This window comes from Chelonia mydas, chromosome 7 (genome assembly GCF_015237465.2).
Source record: "Chelonia mydas isolate rCheMyd1 chromosome 7, rCheMyd1.pri.v2, whole genome shotgun sequence".
NCBI lineage: Eukaryota > Metazoa > Chordata > Testudines > Cheloniidae > Chelonia > Chelonia mydas.
The window spans coordinates 65,349,209-65,368,386 of record NC_057853.1 but is presented as its reverse complement, the minus strand read 5'-3'; the positions used below and the strand labels follow the sequence as shown (position 1 = coordinate 65,368,386).

Genomic DNA, 19,178 nt, shown 5'->3' with positions numbered 1-19,178 from the left:
GAGCCCCCTCATACACCCCTCCTCTGCCCCAACCCCTTGCCCTGAGCCCCTTCCTGCACACCGCACCCTCTCCCACACTCCGTCCCTGCACCCAAACCGCCTGCCCCAGCCCTGCAAGCCATTTCCCCACCCAGATGTGGCCCTCGGGCCAAAAAGTTTGCCCACCCCTGATCTAGGTATTACAATTATTACCCAATCTTTTCCAAATCTCAAGGAAAGATGTGATTCAAATGTAGAGTTATTCAAATGCAGGTGATTTTACCTGAACCAGTATTTTGCCCAATGGGAGACCTTTCTCCCCTGGAGACATAAAGGATGATGGAGCAAGAGATTATAAATGACCAAAGAGGACCTGGGGTGGAGGGCGAGGGCCAAGGAGCTAAGCTAATGCAGAGAAGTCATCATTCCACCAATGCACTGAGCATCTTTTAAAAAAAATATGTTTCTACTAACATTTTAAGCAAACCTTTTCCTCCGGTTGCTCAAAACTAGCTCTCTGTCCTACACATAGAAATAGGCACAGGACAGGACTGTATGCATGAATGAACATACACAGAAGCCTCTCTTTGCATGAGTACATTGAAGAGGATGGAAAACCATCCTGATCAACTTGGAGATGATCTAAGAAAATAAAAATTCCACACTGACAAGCTTATTCTAAGCTTCCCCTCCTTTCCCACCTGCTCCAAAAGAGGTTTAACAGGCAAGACACCTAAAGCGGGCAGATAACAATTACCTTTTACCTCTCTGAAGAGGCCGCCGCCAATTAGCACATTCCTGGAGCTTCTAATTCAGGCAAGAAAAAAAAAAAAAGGGGGGGGGGGGTGAGCTGGGATTGATGTCTCTGTCTGTAACACACTGTATTTCCTAAGAGAGAGAAAAAACAGAAAAGGGGAAGGTAAATATCAGCTTTCTCATCCTTTGAAGGTGCAGCAGATTACAACAACTCCTCAGCATAGCTATAGTCCCTCCCCACTTCTCCAGCCCCAAAATAGCCATCTGTGGCTGTACTGATTTGCTTGCCATGCCAAGGTCCAGAATGTGTAGGCCAAGTCAACTGCTAATAATTATTAAAAAAAAGAGCATGGATTGAGCTGAACTGTCAGATATCTTATCCAAACCAAACGTTTGTGGGGGCATGGGGAGGGGGGTGGTGTTGTGTTCTAAAGAGCAAGATAGTGATCCTAAAAATAACCTGCAACAGGATAATTGCAAGGGAGATGCCAAAATATATCCGAGTATTCATTCAAATGAATTTGCCTCAGTCACGTTCAGGTCCATTTCTGTAAAACATTCACATTAGCTGCTTTTTCTGGCAAAACAACAGTAGCGGATTTTAAAGTCACACGCCCAAGTGTTCACACACATGCGTGCACACACACACAGACTTTTAAAATCACACATACAAATGCTTGTGTGCTCATCCCATCAAAGAACATTAATACCAACACGTGATGCATCTGAATAACCACTGCACCAACTATAAATATTTTTATTTTTTATTTTCATTCCAATGTAAACACCCAGGAACTCCAAATCCAGGTTATGTTCTTTGACAAATACTTTAAAATACAATCCAAAAAGATGAGGAACAACCAATAACCCTTCTCCAGACTGAAGAAGCCAGTTCACAAAACAGAAACTTTCCCAACTCAGCTTCCATAAAAGCTTAATCCCTCCCCTCAGAGGGTCTCTGGCCTCATCTGCCACAACTGGATGTCCAAGGAAGGTCATCTAAGGCTTTGTCTACACTAGCATTTTTGTCGGTCAGGGGTGTGAAGAAACAGCCCCCTGATGCACACAAGTTTCCCCAAGAAAGGCGCTGGCATAGACAGCACTATGTCAGCAGGAGACGCTCTCCTGACGACACAGGGCTTGGCTACACGTGCGAGTGAGAGTGCATTAAAGGAGCCCTGGGCGCACTAGCTCACTACCCGTCCACACTGGCAAGGCATGTAGAGCGCTCCTGGTACTCCACCTCGGCAAGAGGAATAACGTTTGGTGCGCCCCCACTGAAGCGCCAGAGCGCCAGTGTGGACACCCTGGTCTGTTAATGCGCTCTGATCGGCCTCCAGAAGTGTCCCACAATGCCTATTCTAGCCACTCTGGTCATCACTTTGAACTCTACTGCCCTGCCCTCAGGTGACCAACCATCAGACCCACCCTTTAAATTCTCTGATAATTTTGAAAATCCCCTTCCTGTTTACTCAGCCAGGTGTGGAGTGCTCTCAGCGAATCTTTCCAGGTGACCATGCCTCCACGCGCCAGGCGATCCCCAGTATGGAGCAATGGTGAGGTGCTGGACTTCATCAGTGTTTGGGGGGAGGAAACTGTCCAGTCCCAGCCGTGCTCCAGCCATAGGAATTATGATACCTTCGGGCAGATATCAAGGGACATGATGGAAAGGGGCCATGACCAGGACGCATTGTAGTGCAGGGTTAAAGTGAAGGAGCTGCGGAATGCCTACCACAAAGCCCGCGAGACAAACAGCTGCTCCGGTGCTGCCCCTGGGACCTACCATTTCTACAAAGAGCTGACGCGATACTTGGGGGTGACCCCACTTCCACTCCAAGTACCACCAGGGACACTTCAGAGCCCAGTTCAACAAGGCAAGAGGAGGAGCAAAGCAGGAGTGAGGTTGCTGAGGCTGAGGAAGACACCCCGGAATCCCTAGATGCATGCAGCCAGGAGCTGTTCTCAAGCCAGGAGGAAGGTAGCCAGTCGCAGCAGCCGGTGCTTGGGGAAGGACAAACACCAGAGCAGGTGCCCGGTAAGCAGCTTTTATTTTGGGAAGGAAGTTATTTGGTGTGGGCTCTCTGGACAAGGAGGGTTAGGGCTGCATGCATGCCTAGATGCGGAATAGGGCGTTGATGTGCTCTCTCACATCGCAATAATCGGCCTCAGTGATCTCTTCAAAGTTCTCATCCAGAACTTGGGCAATGCACTTGTGCGGGTTTCTCAGGAGAGCCACTGTGGTCCTTGTCCCAGTAAAGCTAACTTGTCTGCGCCACAGTACCGTGAGGGGCGGGGGGACCATTGCTGCACACAGACAAGCTGCATATGGGCCAGGGTGGAAGCCGCATTGCAGTAGAAGTCCCTCCCTTGCCTCCCAGGTCACCCTCAGCAGCAAGATATCTTCCAGGACAAACTCCTGTGGAAAATGTGGGGACAGTGTTCAGTACAGGGGCCCCCTGCAGTTGTTGGCTCTCCTCAAGGCACAGAAACCCAGAGGACAGTACAGCCATGAAACAATCAATCACACTTCACCCTGTGCTTACTCACCATTTTGGGGCTCCCGTGGGTTGTGTGCACTTGCTTTGGGATGGGCAAATTATGCTATTGATTAGACTGTGCTTGCCCTTTACAGATGCAACCTTGAGATCTCAGCCGTCCATGTTATCACCAGCCAAAAGACTCCAAAGAATCAGAAAGAGGCCACGTAGAAGCAAGGAAGACATGTTGCATGAAGTAATGCAGCATTCAAGTAATGAAAATCAATAAGTGCAGGAGTGGCGGGACAGTGAAAGGAGGATCCGCCAGCAGAATGAGGAGCACCGGCACAAAAGCGTGGTGCTTGGGCAGCAAAGCACGGATTGGCTGATAAGCACAATGAAGTGCAAAGCAGACTCTATCCAGGCGCTTGTAGCCATGCAGGTGAAGCACTACCATGCCCGCGCCCCCCTGCAGCCCTTGTCCCAAAACTCTTTCCCTTGTGCCCCCATGTCACCTCCAACCCACTTTCCCTTGTGCCCCCATATCACCTCCAACCCACTTTCCCTTGTGCCCCCATATCACCTCCAACCCACTTTCCCCAACATCCGGGTTCCAATGTTCCCTCTAATTTTTGACAGGCCGTGTGCAAAAAAAATTTCTTCTGTGCAAATTGTTGTACTTCTGTGCAAATTTTTGTGTGCGCGGTGTTTTGCCATGTATGCGGGGTTTAGGATCTGTGTGTGCGCATATGTGCATAGCTTAGAGGGAACAGTGGTTCTTACCACCACCAGCTGCCTCCAACACCTGTAGCTTCACCACCCAGCCCTAAAAAGTACGACCCTTACACACTGCACTCAACCCCCATCACCATGCAGTATAGCCATCCTGAAGTGCAGCACTCATTGCACAACACTCCAAACAGGAAGGCTGAGCATGATAACAGGACATACGCAAATCTGTGATTGTACCGTTCCCCACCCCACCCCTTTGCCCTGTTTCCCAAGCAGTTGTATTTCTTTTCAATAAATGGAATTTTTGGCTTTGAAAACATTCTTTATGATTGCATAAGTAAAAGATACCTTAGCCCAGGAAAGAAACAGGCACTGCAAGTCAGCATAGCAAACACAGATTCCTACTAACATTGGAACCACTGCACTTCACTCCCGTGCAGGGCACCAGACATTACTGGTGACTTTCAGCTTCAAATTGCTCCCTCAAAGCATCCCTAATCCTTGCAGCTCCACGCTGGGCCCCTGATCTCTGACTGTTCAAATTCAGACTCCAGGTGTTGAACCTCCGAGTTCCATGCCTGAGTGAATCGTTCACCCTTCCCTTCACAAATGTTTTGGAGGGTACAGCACACGGATATAACTGCAGAGATGCTGTCATCAGCCAGGTCCAGCTTCCCATACAGAGAGCGCCAGCGGCCCTTTAAACGGCCAAAAGCACACTCCACAGTCATTCTGCACTGGCTCAGCCTGTTGTTGAACCTCTCCTTGCTGCTGTCAAGGCTCCCTGTGTAGGGTTTCATGAGCCATGGCATTAAAGTGTCAGCAGGGTCTCCAAGGATCACAATGGGCATTTCGACTTCCCCTACGGTGATCTTCTGGTCTGGGAAAAAAGTCCTGGCTTGCAGCTTCCTGAACAGGCCAAAAGATGCATGCGTCATGCACCTTTCCCTGCCAGCCTGCGTTAATGTCAATGAAAAGCCCATGGTGATCCACAAGCGCCTGGAGAACCATAGAGAAATAGCCCTTCCGATTAGCGTACTCGGAGGCTAGGTGGACTGGTGCCAGAATTGGAATATGAGAGCCATCTATCGCCCCTCCACAGTTATTGAAACCCATTTGTGCAAAGCCATCCACAATGTCAGGCACGTTACCCAGAGTCACGGGTCTTCTGAGCAGGATGCAATTAATGGACCTGCAAACTTGCATCAACACGATTCCAACGGTCTACTTTCCCACTCCAAACTGGTTAGCGACCCAACAGTAGCTGTCTGGAGTTGCCAGCTTCCAGACTGCAATAGCCATCTGCTTCTCCACCATCAGGGTAGCTCTCAATCTCGTGTTCTTGAGCCACAGGGTGGGGGCGAGCTCATCACACAGTCCCATGAAAGTGGCTTTTCTCATCCGAAAGTTCTGCAGCCACTGCTCATCATCCCAGACTTGCATGACGATGTGATCCCACCACTCAGTGCTTGTTTCCCGAGCCCAGAAGCAGCGTTCCACAGTGGTGAGCATGTCCGTGAATGCCACAAACAAACTCGTGTCATTTGCATTACTTGAGTCGATATCGTCGGAGCCCTCACTGTCACTTCGGATCATAAGGAATAACTCAAGTGCCAAACGTGACATGCTGGCAAGACTTGTCAGTATACTCCCCAGCAGTTCAGGCTCCATTCCCGCAGACCAAAAGGGAAGACAGAGCGCGCAGTACAAAAAACGTTGAAAGATGGTGCCAAATGTGGACGGAAGCACAGGGATTGCTGCGACGCAAACCAATGCATCATGGGGCATTGGGACAGGACCCAGAATGCCCCGCACCCCCGCCTCCTTCCCACAAGCCACAGTGCCAGAATGGGAAGAGGTGCTCTGTGGAATACCTGCCCATAATGCACTGATCCCAATGCCGCTGCAAGTGTCGCAAATGTGGCCACGCCAGTGCACTTGCAGCTGTCAGCGTGGACAGACTGCAGCGCTTTCCCTGCTGCGCTCTACGAAGGCTGGTTTAACTCAAAGCGCTCTACACATCTGCCAATATAGCCATGCCCATAGCTACCACCGCTCATTGTGGGTGGTTTAATTATGCAGGTGGGAGAGCTCTCTCCCGCTGGCATAGAGCTGCTACACAGGAGACCTTACAGAGGCACAGCTGCAGTGGTACAGCTGTGCCACTGTAAGGTCCGTAGCGTAGACATAGCCTTAGGCAGGCTAAGCATAACCCTTCGCTGAAAGAGAAACTTAAAACAAGGAACCCAATGCTCAGCCTCAGTCTCCACCACCTAATAAGCTTCTCAGAGTTTCACTCATTTCTGTTATCCCAGCCAGGACTCTTGCCCTCCCTCCACATACCACTGTCAGAAAGAGAGGTGTTTACAGCCCGTCCCATTCCTTCCCCCACAGCTACCACCAATGTTAGGGAGTACTCTAAGGTGTCTCAGATTTCATGGTCCTCTTTCTCTCACTGGTGGCTAGCCTCAAATGAAAGGCAAACAAGTTGAGGGCGGGGGGTGGGGGGGGGGGGTGAGGGGAAGGTGTATTAAAGAGATACATATGAAATAAATTTGCCTGATTAATATATTTGAGGAAATGGCCAACTGCTCTCTGCCCTTCTCTGACCGAGGGTTTATTTAAAGAATTTTCCCTGGAAAATCTGAGTATGAATTGTCTGAACACAGAAGAAACTAAGATTACCCTTTTCCCCAACAAGAAAAAACAAATGCATCTAATACCGAACAGTGGCTAACTGTTCTTCAGAGAGATGAGAATCAAGTGGCAGTCATTTTTATCTGATGCTGGGGAACCTAACAGGGAGAAAAGGGAAGGCAACCTCACCATAAGGAAATCTGTTCTTAAAACCATTCAATGCACAGCACAGTTTCTCCAATTCCAAAAGGCCACAGCTTCTGCATCTGCCAGGGGGACTAAACCCCCACTCTTCACCCTTTTCTATCTTCGAGGCAGACTTAAAGGTGCAAGGATAATTTTGACCAGCTTCCCCTCTAGATACGTGATGGCCTAAAAAAGAATTCACTAAGTAACAACGGTAGTATAAATAAACAATGAAAACCTCAACAAAGATCCTGGAGGAAAAGACACAGACGCTGCACGCGACAGGAGAGAGAGAGATAAAGAACAAACAAGATCAGTGGCACAAAATGTCTCCTGTTGTGCCCTGCTACATCTGCCCATTGAAGTACCCAGACAAAATAAACCAGTGATCCAGAATGATAGATCCTGAGATACAAAAGAATCATCTAAACCTCCCCAACGGCAGACGCTCCGACATAGTAGAAAAGCACAATTATATACAGTTTCCCGATTTGCATCTCTTCTACACATCAGGTACCATGGCTGTTTGCACTAAATTGCCTTTAACCAATTTCAGACAATAAGTATAGTACTCAAAATGTGACACTTTTTTATGCAAAGGGGAGTAGGCATAGAGCCCTGATTGTGGAGAACTGAAAAGAAATGACCCTCAATGAACTGGTTGTGACACATGTACTTCCTGAGGCAATGCACTAATCAATATTTACTGACAGACTCACCACAGACCATGTCGGGAAAGACAGCAAAACAAATACACACACACACACACACACATACTTATTTTGCATTCATCAGTGATACAAATCAAATACATCCTTCTTTCCTTTTTCATTATTAAATCAAAGACACGCTTTAGGCAGCATTATGATGAAAAGTCTGTACGGATGATAAAAAAAAAAAACCACAGACACCAGTCAGGTGGAGCCAGTTAGGAGTTGCTATACTAGTTAAATGTCATCATATGTTTTAAATACATATTATATATCAAAATCATACACAGTTTCACTCTTCTAAAACAGAACAGGGACTTGACCCTTGGTCTTCCACATACCGGGTAAGTATCCTAACCACTCAGCTATTGGCTATTCTAGATTTTTTTGGGGTGGGGTGGGGGGGAAGACACAGGGAGGAGGCATCTCTTGCTTTCACAATTCCATCCTGGTCCAATTCCATCCTGATCCAAATGGTTTCCTGATGAATGGTTCCCCTAAACTCATCCTTTTGCAGGAAAAGCTTTGGATCAGAATTTTCAACAAAAACCAGTTTTCTCAAACATTTTCCGACCAGTTCTAGTCACAAGCCCCACTGAGGGCCACAATCAGGACTCAACAAGCACTGCTCTTACAGAGATATCTATAGTCCTCTTCCCACCACCACCATGAACAAAAAGAGAAATGGGACCTATGGAAAAGCAAAACATCTGCAAAGCTCTCTCGTTATCCTCCTTTGCCATAATGCTTACAAAAAAACTTGACGCAGAGAAAAAAGGGAGTTCTGTGTAGTATTTCTTTTCATAAACATCATATTCCCCCTCAGGTTATCTGTGTGGTATTAACTTGCCTGCATGCCAGGAGTCCAGGCAGCTGGCAAGGGAGGCACAGCCAAACCAAGAATTCCCAAAAGTCATAAAATACATTTTTCATATTCTTTTTTATTTCATTGATAAATATATACAGATTTAAGGACAAATTGTCACTGGGCTTAAATGTCATAACTCACTCTTTCCAGCGGCGAAACACAATGCCAAAAACTCTGAAGAACGTAGTGCCACGTGAGACTCAAATCTTGGCACACCTAATAGTGCCTAAAGAAGTTGCCTTGTTACCATGGCAATTTACAACGCCCAGGAGTCACTTTATAATGGTGTTGCTGTGGTAACCACTGCTTGGTGAGGCCATGGCAGCTTTGTAGCAGCCTGGGCCGCAGGAGGGTTGCGGGCATGGGGCCTACACCCTGCGCCTTTTTGGCCCCATGTGTGCGCGTGAGGAGCTGCCATTAAGCCCTGTACCTGCCTTATGCTTGGCCCCCGACCCTCCCATGTTGGGCTGGGTAGTGGCTCCAGCTCCTGGGTTCACCTGCTGCTTCTTCACTGTAAATAAGGACAGCTTTTAGTAGCTATTCAATTAAACATTGGGAAGCCTATTTTGTGATTTATGCCTCACCAGTCAAAAACCTCAGGAGCAACCAGTAGCCAGGAGTTAAATCAAAAGGAGGCTGTAAAAGGAAATGAAACCATGGCAAAGACAAGGGTCTTTGAGGGAACAATTTGGAGAACACGCCTTCTGGCTCCACCCATCCCAGAATGGATGACTCTTCCCAAGGGTCAGCCAAGGGAGTCTGCTGCACCCAGAGAAGTTGCTTCTCCATGCCAGATAGATGAGCTGAGAGGAACTTACACCTTAAACTTTCTTTGCTAGCTGTTGTAAATATGACCCAAGAGGCCTTTTATCTTTTGCTCTTCACGCTTTGTACCTTAGAGGAATGAATAAATGATGCTTTGTTTTGATGATGCTGTTTGTGTCACCACATACTTAAGACATGCCTGCATGACAACAGCCACACTGGTACAGCTACGGTGTTGTACCACCATAGTACAGACGCTTCCTCCGTTGATAGAAGGGGTTTTCCTGATGCAGTAGTTAACCCACTTCTCTGAGCGGTGATGCTTAGGTTGAAAGAAGAATTGTTCCATGAACCTAGCTAGATCTACAGTGTGGGTTAGGTTGAACTAATTAGGCTGCACAGGGCGCAACATTTTTCACAGCCCTGAATGATGTAGATCTAGACATTAGACTACGCCTTATTACGGTCACAGGCGCCTGAAGGTAAACTATTACAGGTGGCAAACCCAAGTCGGGCTTGTGTTATTAACTCGGTTGGAAACTGGGTGGCTGCAGCCCAGATATCCTGTCAGAGGGGCTGGACTAGTGAGGTGCAGGAAGGCAGGATTGTCACCTCAGAGCTACATTCCACAGGGACTAAAGCGGTCTAAGTCACAGTTCACCCTGCAGCCATGAAACGTGACTCCCCCATGTCTGTCCGCAACTATTATCACTGGTCTTCTACTTCCAGTGTGAACTCGGGGGGGGGGGAGGGGGGGGGACGACACGACACCATCTTCTTGTTCTGTTTGTACAGCGCCTACCACAGTGCAGTCCTGGTCCATGACTGCTCCTATGGGCTACAGTAGTACAAATATTAATAAAAAGGGGAAGCCTAACCAAATGACCTGTATTATATCAAGAGGCTTCATAAAATCCCTGGCAAGACCGAAGGGATAATTTGCTTACAAAAATGTCAAGCATTTTTATATACACACAAACTACAACATAGTCTGAGAATATAGAAATGGAGAACGGAGGACATTCAGTACTGATATGGAAAAGTCAATATTCACTGTAATCAACAGTAACTGATCCTAATTGAAGGGAAGATCCACATATTCACAACACAAGCTTTCTCACAAGAGCTGTTGATAAATTCATCAAGGATTTATTCCAATAATTTATCAAACTTTTAATAAAAATAAGCCTACAGTCACATGCAGCTTGAGCTGCAGTTTCATTAGATCTCAGCCGAGGCAAGATTATTTTAGGTAAATACTAAGGCTATGGGAGAACTGTTCTACTGCAGGCGCCATACATATCCCACCCATTTCTTATCATTCAAAAATCCCATCATGCTTGCAAGAGTAGGAGTATCAACCTTGGTTGTTCTGCCAATATCCATTCCAGAGAGCTATACCATTCTGCCTACCTAAGCTGTCCAAATGACAATTCAGAGGGAAGTTATTCCTCGTCATTACCTGACATATATTGCATTACTGGTCAAGACTGATCACCTGATCACCTGTCCCCCCCGCCCCCCACTCACACACACACACACACAGCCTCGGTGCCAGGGCTTTGGGTGGAGAAGAAATGATTTGGGTAACTGTTCTCTTAAAGGTGATTTGGTTTATAATCTGTTTTTGTTTCTTGATTATTTTAGACAAAGCCCAAAAGTTTATTATTTCTGTTACAGTAGTACCTAGAGAAATCAACTAAAATCAGAGCCCCATTGTATTAAGTGCTGAACATAAACATAGTAAGAGACTATATATATATATTCAGTTTCTCCTCCCTTGGTGTTCACACCTCAACTGCTAGAAGAGGGCCTCATCCTCCCTGAACTAACCTCATTATCCCTAGCCTGATTCTTGCTTGCATATTTATACCTGCCTCTGGACATTTCCACTACATGCATCTGATGAAGTGGGCAGTCACCCACGAAAGCTTATGCTCCAATATGTCTGTTAGTCTATAATGTGCCACAAGACTCTTTGCCGCTTTCATAGTAGGAGACAGTCCCTGATCAAGGGGTGCTGACTCCGTGAGTGCTCGGCGGCTGGAGCACCCTCGGAAAAAAAAATAGTGGGTGCTCAGCACCCACCAGCAGCCCCGCTGATCAGCTCTTTCCCCTTCCTCCCAGCACCTCTGGCCCGCCTCGATCAGCTGTTCTGCAGTAGGCAGAAGGCGGTGGGGGGAGGGGGGCAGAGGGAAAGGAGCGGAGGCAGGAAGAGGCAGGGGCGAAGTGGGGGTGGGGTTTGGGGTGGAGCAGGGATCGAGTACCCCCCCGGAAACACAGAAAGTTTGCGCCTCTGGACAAAACCAAAAGTTTCTAACTGAAAAAATCAAGAAAGAAAGAAAAAAACACACTAGGAGGGAGGGGACACAAAAACAGATGATGAAATGGCAAAAAGTGCATGAACTTTTCCCCAAATGCATACCCTTATAAGTTGGAGTTCAGTGTTCCTTACAACATTATTTCATGTTTCTGGGAGATCTGTAAATTCAATAATAATGTCTCTAGTCTCTGTCACTATTCCCCACATCCACCGCCAGTCACAAAGAGCAGCAGCCATTTCACAAAGCACCAGCCAGTTAAGCATCTTACTACGAAACCATACACAGCTCTGCACTGTATGCAGAGTTGGCTCCATAGGCCAGTTGTCTCCAGCCACTGTTCTCTCCAACTTCTATGGCTGTCTACACGGCAGACATATTTCTTTATGTTATAAGGCTAGTACACATTTCACTTGTCTCTGATGAAGGGATCTTCACCTTTCTGGAGCATGTTCCCTCACTGCTCATTACACAGATGCTGTATTTATTTTGAAATCACTGTCCTAGTCTCTCCTTGCTTTCTAAAGCCTACAGTTTGGAATAGGTGTTTGCAAACATAAAAGCTTCACTATAAATATCTGTGCAAACAGAAAAGTTGCAGAAACATTTATGGAAATGAAAACAAAGGGTAGGAGCATGGTCAGATGAGTCAGGAGGATTTCATTAATAATGTTTTCCCATAATCTGACCAGCTCCAGTGAACACACAGGTTTGCCCGTTAGTAGAAATCTATAAGACACTTTAAACTTCATCTGTATGAAAGGTACTAAATAAAGTATTATATATTTATAATAACAATGGCTTGGATTGAGTAAGTTCTGAGTGTAGTAAATATCCTTTTACTATTTTATTTCGGGCATTTGAAGAAGCAAGAGTGCTTTTTACGAGGGCTGGGCAGTAAATTGTTTTCCTGTCCTGGGAACAAATGTTCAAGATGACAAAGATTTTTCCCATCCCGAATGGGGATGAAAAGTCAAATCAACAACTTCCACAAACCAAAACTTCAAACAAAAATTTGGTTTACATCTCTCAACTGTTCTTTTTAATTTTAATAATTAAATGTTTCAAACCTAAAACGGAACTTTTCATTTTGAAAGCATCAAAACAGAACATTGCCATTTCAACTTTCTTCAAAACTGGAAATTTGTTAACACTACAGAAAGTTTCAATTTTGTTCAATCAGCATTTTTTGACGGAAAAACATTTCATTAAAAGATTCCCAACCAGCTCTATTGCTTACATCGTTATAGGTTTATTTTGGTCATTTTCATGTTATACCTATATATACTTCCCCCAAATACACCCTAAGAACTATTGTTTCTTTCTTAAATGTTTTCTAACCTGGAAAAAGACAAGAAAACCATTTGTCAATGTGAAACAAAGTTTAATACTTATAATCATATTTATACACACACACACTTATATAACAAACATTAAAATTTACCATGCCAGGCACTAAGTTTACTCACACAGCCTTTAACCACAATAACCAACAACAAGAAGAAAGCAAATTATATTGACTATTTCATCAATCTAACATACACCCAGGGCAAGTAGGATTTTGCAGTGTGTTTATATTTTATACACAAGGTCTGGAGGACCAAATCTAGCAACGTGCCAAGTGCCTTCCATGCCAAAAGATGACTATGGATGAAGACGCTCATCATTTTATAGGACTGGTGCCTTCCAGAGAAGCAGAGACCCAGTTATATCAGTCCAAATATCTATTTTCCCTTCTCTTTAATTCAGGGTTCCCACATTTCTAAGTGCTGGTAACTGGACCCCATGGGCCTCACCCCCTTCCCTGCCTCTTGCCCCAAGGTCCCACCCCCATCGCTCATTCCTCTCTCCCACACCCTCCGTCGCTCACTGGATTGTCTCAAGGAGCCTCTCTGCAAGAAGGAGGTGGTCCTGGCTCAGATGGGGCAGGTGCAGGTTAATGACCTGGAGCCTCCCACTGCCCCGCAGTTACCAGACTTTTGGTTTGGGTGCCATTTAGGGTTGCCAGGTCCCCTTTTCAACTGGACTTTCCAGTCAATAACTGGGCACCTGGCAACCCTAAATGGCACCCCGGACACAGAAGCCAAAAACGGGACAGGTGGCAACCCTACTTTAATGCTTGATTTTGCAGTTTTCGGTACCAGGCTGAGGCAAATGATCCCAGGAGTTACATCTAGAAGTAATTCCCTCTCTTTTTTTTTTTTTTTTTTTTTTTTTGTAAATGAATTTGATTATTGGATGCAGATAAAACATATCAAATAACATTTCTGTGTCACTTGAGCCCTGGGTTAGAATATAAAAGGCAGGAATGCCAGGCACATGGATACACTCTCTCGAGTGGCGTTCTCTTGGGGACCCCTGTTAGTTACACCATGTCAGGCTCCTGTGCTTTCCATTATCGACGGGCAGCATGCTAACATGACAGCAGACACAGGTTCTTATTTAGCTTTGAAACGGTTTTCAGCGATTCAGAAAACCAGCTATCTTGCTACAACAGAACTAAAGGATACTCAAAAACCAGAACCATTTGTTTCAAGAGAAATGCCTCTACCTCATATCCCCAGATTTTTTTTTAAATTAAAAAGGGAAAACCTCTAGCTCCTCAAAACAACATTTGTAAAGCTTGAATCATTTAACCTGTGAAACCCAAGCCTATAAAATGGGTGCTATTTCTTAAAAACATACAGTAAGTGCATTAAATTATTGATAGCCATTAAACAGGGAAAAAATTAAACAGCTCTCAGCTTTTATCAATCATTAATGCAGTTTCCAGAGCATCTCACTGGGTAGCTATCACGTAGCACAGTGCAAAGACTACAAATCCTGAAGGCATGAATTCGTTTGCTGTGGATGGAGAAGAAAAAAAAGTTCTGCTGGGAGGGGCTGAAACAGATAGGGAAAAGGGAGATTTTGGTCATTAGCAATACAGGGGACTGGATGATTTCATAGAGTGGTGACAGGCTATCCACCTCCCCTCATTTAAGGTCCAATGCGTAAGGTGGCAAGCACCCTCCACTCTTATTCGCTCAGTGGGTGCTGAAGGCACTTAGTATCATCCAGGAAGCATTCATGAACTCAGAGGATCGGGCCCTTTGCTCTCTAGTTCAAATCTAATCTATCTCAGTAGCAACCAGGGGTGGAATCAAGATTTCACCACACACTGATAACTAGCTGGCAGCCAATGTAAAATGGGTTGTTCACAAAGCCAAGCCACTCCCACCAATAGCAACTGGTAGTCTCAGCACAAAAGCCAAGGGTTAATCTGAATGGAGACTGATCTCTTTCCCATATATGAGCCCTCCATGGTCAAGGCTGCGGACTACAGCTGAATGGAAAAAACTTCAAGGGATCCACCATCCATTAGAGAATGTAGGTGGGTCTAAGATGAAATGCTATGCAAAACTGTGTTCCTTTCACTAACATTTTGTTTGAGGGGGAAACAAAAAAAAAAACCTTGTTCCAAAAATATTGGTTTGGAAATGACTTAATAAAAACCACATTTTGATCGACCCAAAAGGAACTTTTTTCTCTGAATTGTCTTCTGGATAATTTTTAAATTTTCAGGTTTCATTCCTAATCAGAACAAAGAAAAATGTCTAAATCTTTCATGAAATGCAATTTCCATCATCTGCACAGCTCTAGTTGTGATATACTGGCCAGGCAGTGATGTTAAGCCTATAATGCCAAGGCCCATGGTGTAAATAAAAAGGAAGACTTCAATATTCCACTGTCAGCCTGCATTCTTTCAACCAGCACAAAATCCACTGAAGTTCTTTTTTTAAAAAATTCAATAAATTAAAGCAATTAAGAACCACATACAGGCTAGATCCACTAATGTGCATTATTATTTGTGAGCCTCTGTTCCCATTATCCAGAACCCAAGTAGAAATTACTGCCAGGAGAGATTCCTGATGATCAGAATGCGGCATTGCATGTCAGTGTAAAAACTGAAGTAGAACATTTCTCTCCATGTAAAAAAGATAATTTAGATGTTACAATAGAACTATGCTTAAACACACACAATTTAAGTCTATTTGCTCCCAAACCTAAATCCTAAGGAGTTTTTCATTGAAAGCAATTAAAAAAAGCAGAGTCAAGCAATGAAATGGTGCCAGATCTTTGATATCCAACTAGCCAGGAAAAGCTGCTGTCATAACAAAACATTTGTACAATGTTTGTTTACAATCAAAAACTGTCATCAAAACCCCCCCACCAAACACTTTTTTTTTTTTTTTTTCAAATCATCGGTGCAGGCACGCATCAAACTTCTTTAAAATTTCTCTTTCCAAACCGACTTATAACTCATACGATAATGAGTCTCGTGGAAAGTAATACAATAATACTGGTAAAATGAAAAGGTATGACAATGTTGAATTAGTGATTTTATGTTGCATCACAAGCACTCATTTACAATCAATTTCAGTACAATATTTCATCCTCATCTCTACACTTAACTACAAGAGTAATAACTCAGATTATTAACATAACAAGGTGACAAACCGCAAGCTTTCACACTGAGCCAGGCACCAGTGTCAACCTCAAAGTATTGTGCTAGCCTATCCTCAGGCCATAAGCAGTATACCACAGTGCTAGCTAACTGCAAAGATAAGGAGGATAAAAATCAGGGTGGGTCCAACAATTCACTGTGCTTGTAACCGTTCCATGGTATGCATGCCAACAACACTGCAGTTAAATCACACACAAGCTGAGCAATCAAGCTGAACAAGGGACATTATGGGTAGCTATATTCCTGCCATCCCAGGCCTTGCTTCCTAGACCTATGTGTTGAAATCAACAGGGCTTGCCTGTCTAGAGAGGTATCTTTTGTCCTGTGCCACCTTTGCAGCTCATGAAGTCATTTGTTTAAAATGGACAGTCCCTGAAGCTATGGCACTATTTACACCTCCATGTCTATGTGCTTCAGATGTGTGAAGTTAGACATTCTGCATTACTCTTCTTTGGATACAATACATTTAATTTACTGGAAGCAGAGGAGCCAATTATTAAACAAGTCCTGGGGTCCTCAGGAGGACGGGGGAACACCTCATGTTCCTACCATGAGCCAACACGATAGACAGCACAGTATTCCATGCACCTTCCCATACATCACCCATTACTTTGATCCATAACAGGAGACAGCTTTCTGTTCCCATTAATTTATAGCATTCTATATGTAACTCATCATAGCTCGTCTGTATTTAAGTTTCACTGAGAACGCATGGTTCATCATTATTATTTGAATGCATCTGACTCATTAGGATAAGCTTCTTGCACCTATTTTTTTCTCAGTTCCACGTGCTTAGGTTTATCAGATTTGTTATATATCTTTAAAGTTACGACAAGAAGTACCATAATTGATCTCCATCTCTTCTGTTCACTCTGATGCTTTTGTCTTGTATATGGTACTGTTTAAATGCCGTTATCTATCGCTGGCATTTAAGTGCCTTAAAAACTGCTTTAATATTCCAACACGACTCCAAATAAGTGATACTGATCTGCACAGGTATGCCATGGGGAAGCCTACAGACGTCATACCAGTTCATCTACAGGAGATGGTGCATTTAGTATATGGTGAGTTTGCCATAATAATGTTTTCTGAATGGAAATTGCAATTTCTGGAAAATTTAGGTTTTCCCCACAGGAAAATTTTCCATCTGGAAAATCAAAAAAATTTTGATTTGGGTTAGTACAACAATGAACTGTAGCTACTTGAGCTGCCTTATAATGCCTCCTGGGAGCTGCAGTTAGGGTACCTCATGCCTCCATTTTTCTCTATAGGCCGAGTTCCTCTAGAGGAGAATAGGGGCATGAGACAGCTCAGTGGATAGAGAACAGATGAATGTCGAACCAAAGTAAAATAACATTTCTTGATCTGAGAACATTAATACAATCTGTTTCAATGGGAAAAGGCTACATGAAATGTTTAGACATTTCCTAATACATATTTTTCAGAACTTTCCATTCCACAAAAGAAACGGATACTTTGCACTTTCACCCCAATTCAGGTCAAAAACAACATTTTGAAATATCAGTTTCCTGTCGTACAGAAATTCCAGTTTTCAACCAGCTATAGTGCTAAGGTTAAATATATTATCACTGGAGCCCACTCTCCTTCTTTCACAGAATACACATTCAAAGAGACCAAAGCTTCTCTCCATTCTGTGAAGCCCACAGCACAGTGCTGGAACCCCAACAACTGTAGGTTTATCTGGAATTTCTATTCCTATGCTATCTTTGAGATTTCCCCTAGTATTCCTCTTTCATGTCTTAAAGCAGCTCTCATGGAGAGGTGACACAGCCAAAGGTCACAAAAAGTTCAATTCTCCAAGAAAAACATAATATGAAAATGATCTACAGCATCGACAGTTACCTCGCCTACGATAAATGGGAAGGGTGCTCTGTGAACCAATAAATAAAGGCAATGAAGTCCTCATGCTTTAGGGTATAAGCAAATTAGACAGAATTCATACCCTGTTCCACTGTGACATTGCACAGTTAGCTGCGCTATCGTGGGTCCACATCTGACATTGGTCTCTTTCAGAGAGAGTGTACCCATTTACCTTTGGACTTCTCTCATATGGCTGTACCAAAAAAACTTTGGTGTTCCAGAAACTGTTACTACATTTTTAAAAGCGTTGGTTTTCCAGAAACTGATCCCTTGACAAGAAAGTCTTGGAATAATGAGGCCACTCATTAGAGCAAACAATTGCCAACCGATTGCTAATTTGAAACTTAGAGTAAGGTGTCCTTTTCATTTGTCATTTGTTGATAAATAAAACTGGTCTGAACACCTGGAGGAAATTACAAGCATAAGAGACAAAATGTAATTATCTGTAAACAAAGATCATTCGGCAAGAGCATCCCCACTAGCAAGGACTTCTAATGGCATTGTCACTTCAAACCATTGCATGTGCAACAGAGGAGAGCTGTTTAAAATCTATGGGTCAGTTCTGGTTTTGCAATATCATAATCAGGACGATTCTGCTCCGGATCCTATTTTACCTGAGACTCTCTTAAAAGTCACAGGGTGGTGCTGGCAAAGAGAGAAGAGGATCCTGCCAGTGGGTCCAGTTGCATTTCTTTGCGATATATAGGGAAATTCACCTCAACCAGATCTCTCAATTTTCTGATCATTTCAACAGTCTGGAGATGTTAAAAATGTGGTGACCTTAAAAGCTGAGGGGATACACCCTAGCCTGCTCATTATCCTAAGTGTGTTAAAACAAATTACCACCTTCAGAGAAAGTACTATGACTAACAATGACAGGTTTCAGAGTAGCAGCCGCCTTAGTCTGTATCCGCAAAAAGAAAAGGAGTACTTGTGTCACCTTAGAGACTAACAAATTTACTATGCATCTGATGAAGTGAGCTGTAGCTCACGAAAGCTTACGCTCAAATAAATTTGTTAGTCTTGAAGGTGCCACAAGTACTCCTTTTCTTTTTATGACTAACAACGCTTCACTTATATACCTTCCCCCTCATCCTTTCTACATTACACAGGTATGTTGAAGCGCTCACTGTGTTAAAATACTTGGTTCTATTCTGTGACAAAGACCTGTACGTTTAACTAATAGTCATGTGTTCCTTGAAGTTTCAATGTTTCTATAAAATACTGTTGGCCCTTTTTCTAATACTAGGATTCCTTTCTGACACCAGCATCATGTCCTGCCGAACAGCAGCAGATGGCCAGGGCCTTGCTGGCTGGCTGGCTGGCTGGCTTCCCAATGGAGGAGAAATTATCAGTTCA

At 44.2% G+C, this 19,178-nt stretch overlaps 1 protein-coding gene across 30 annotated transcripts in view; it reads right to left on the bottom strand.

Annotated features, from left to right (window-relative positions):
• ZMIZ1 (zinc finger MIZ-type containing 1) overlaps nucleotides 1–19,178 on the bottom strand; it is a 480,632-nt gene that overhangs the window by 407,823 nt on the left and 53,631 nt on the right. For 18 of the 30 annotated variants that reach the window (XM_043551283.1, XM_043551292.1, XM_043551293.1 and 15 more), the window contains exon 2: nucleotides 737–867. The exons of the other annotated variants lie outside the window; for them this stretch is intronic. The gene's annotated coding sequence lies outside the window, so the exon portion shown is untranslated. The remainder of the gene's footprint in view (nucleotides 1–736; nucleotides 868–19,178) is intronic. 30 annotated transcript variants of the gene reach the window in all.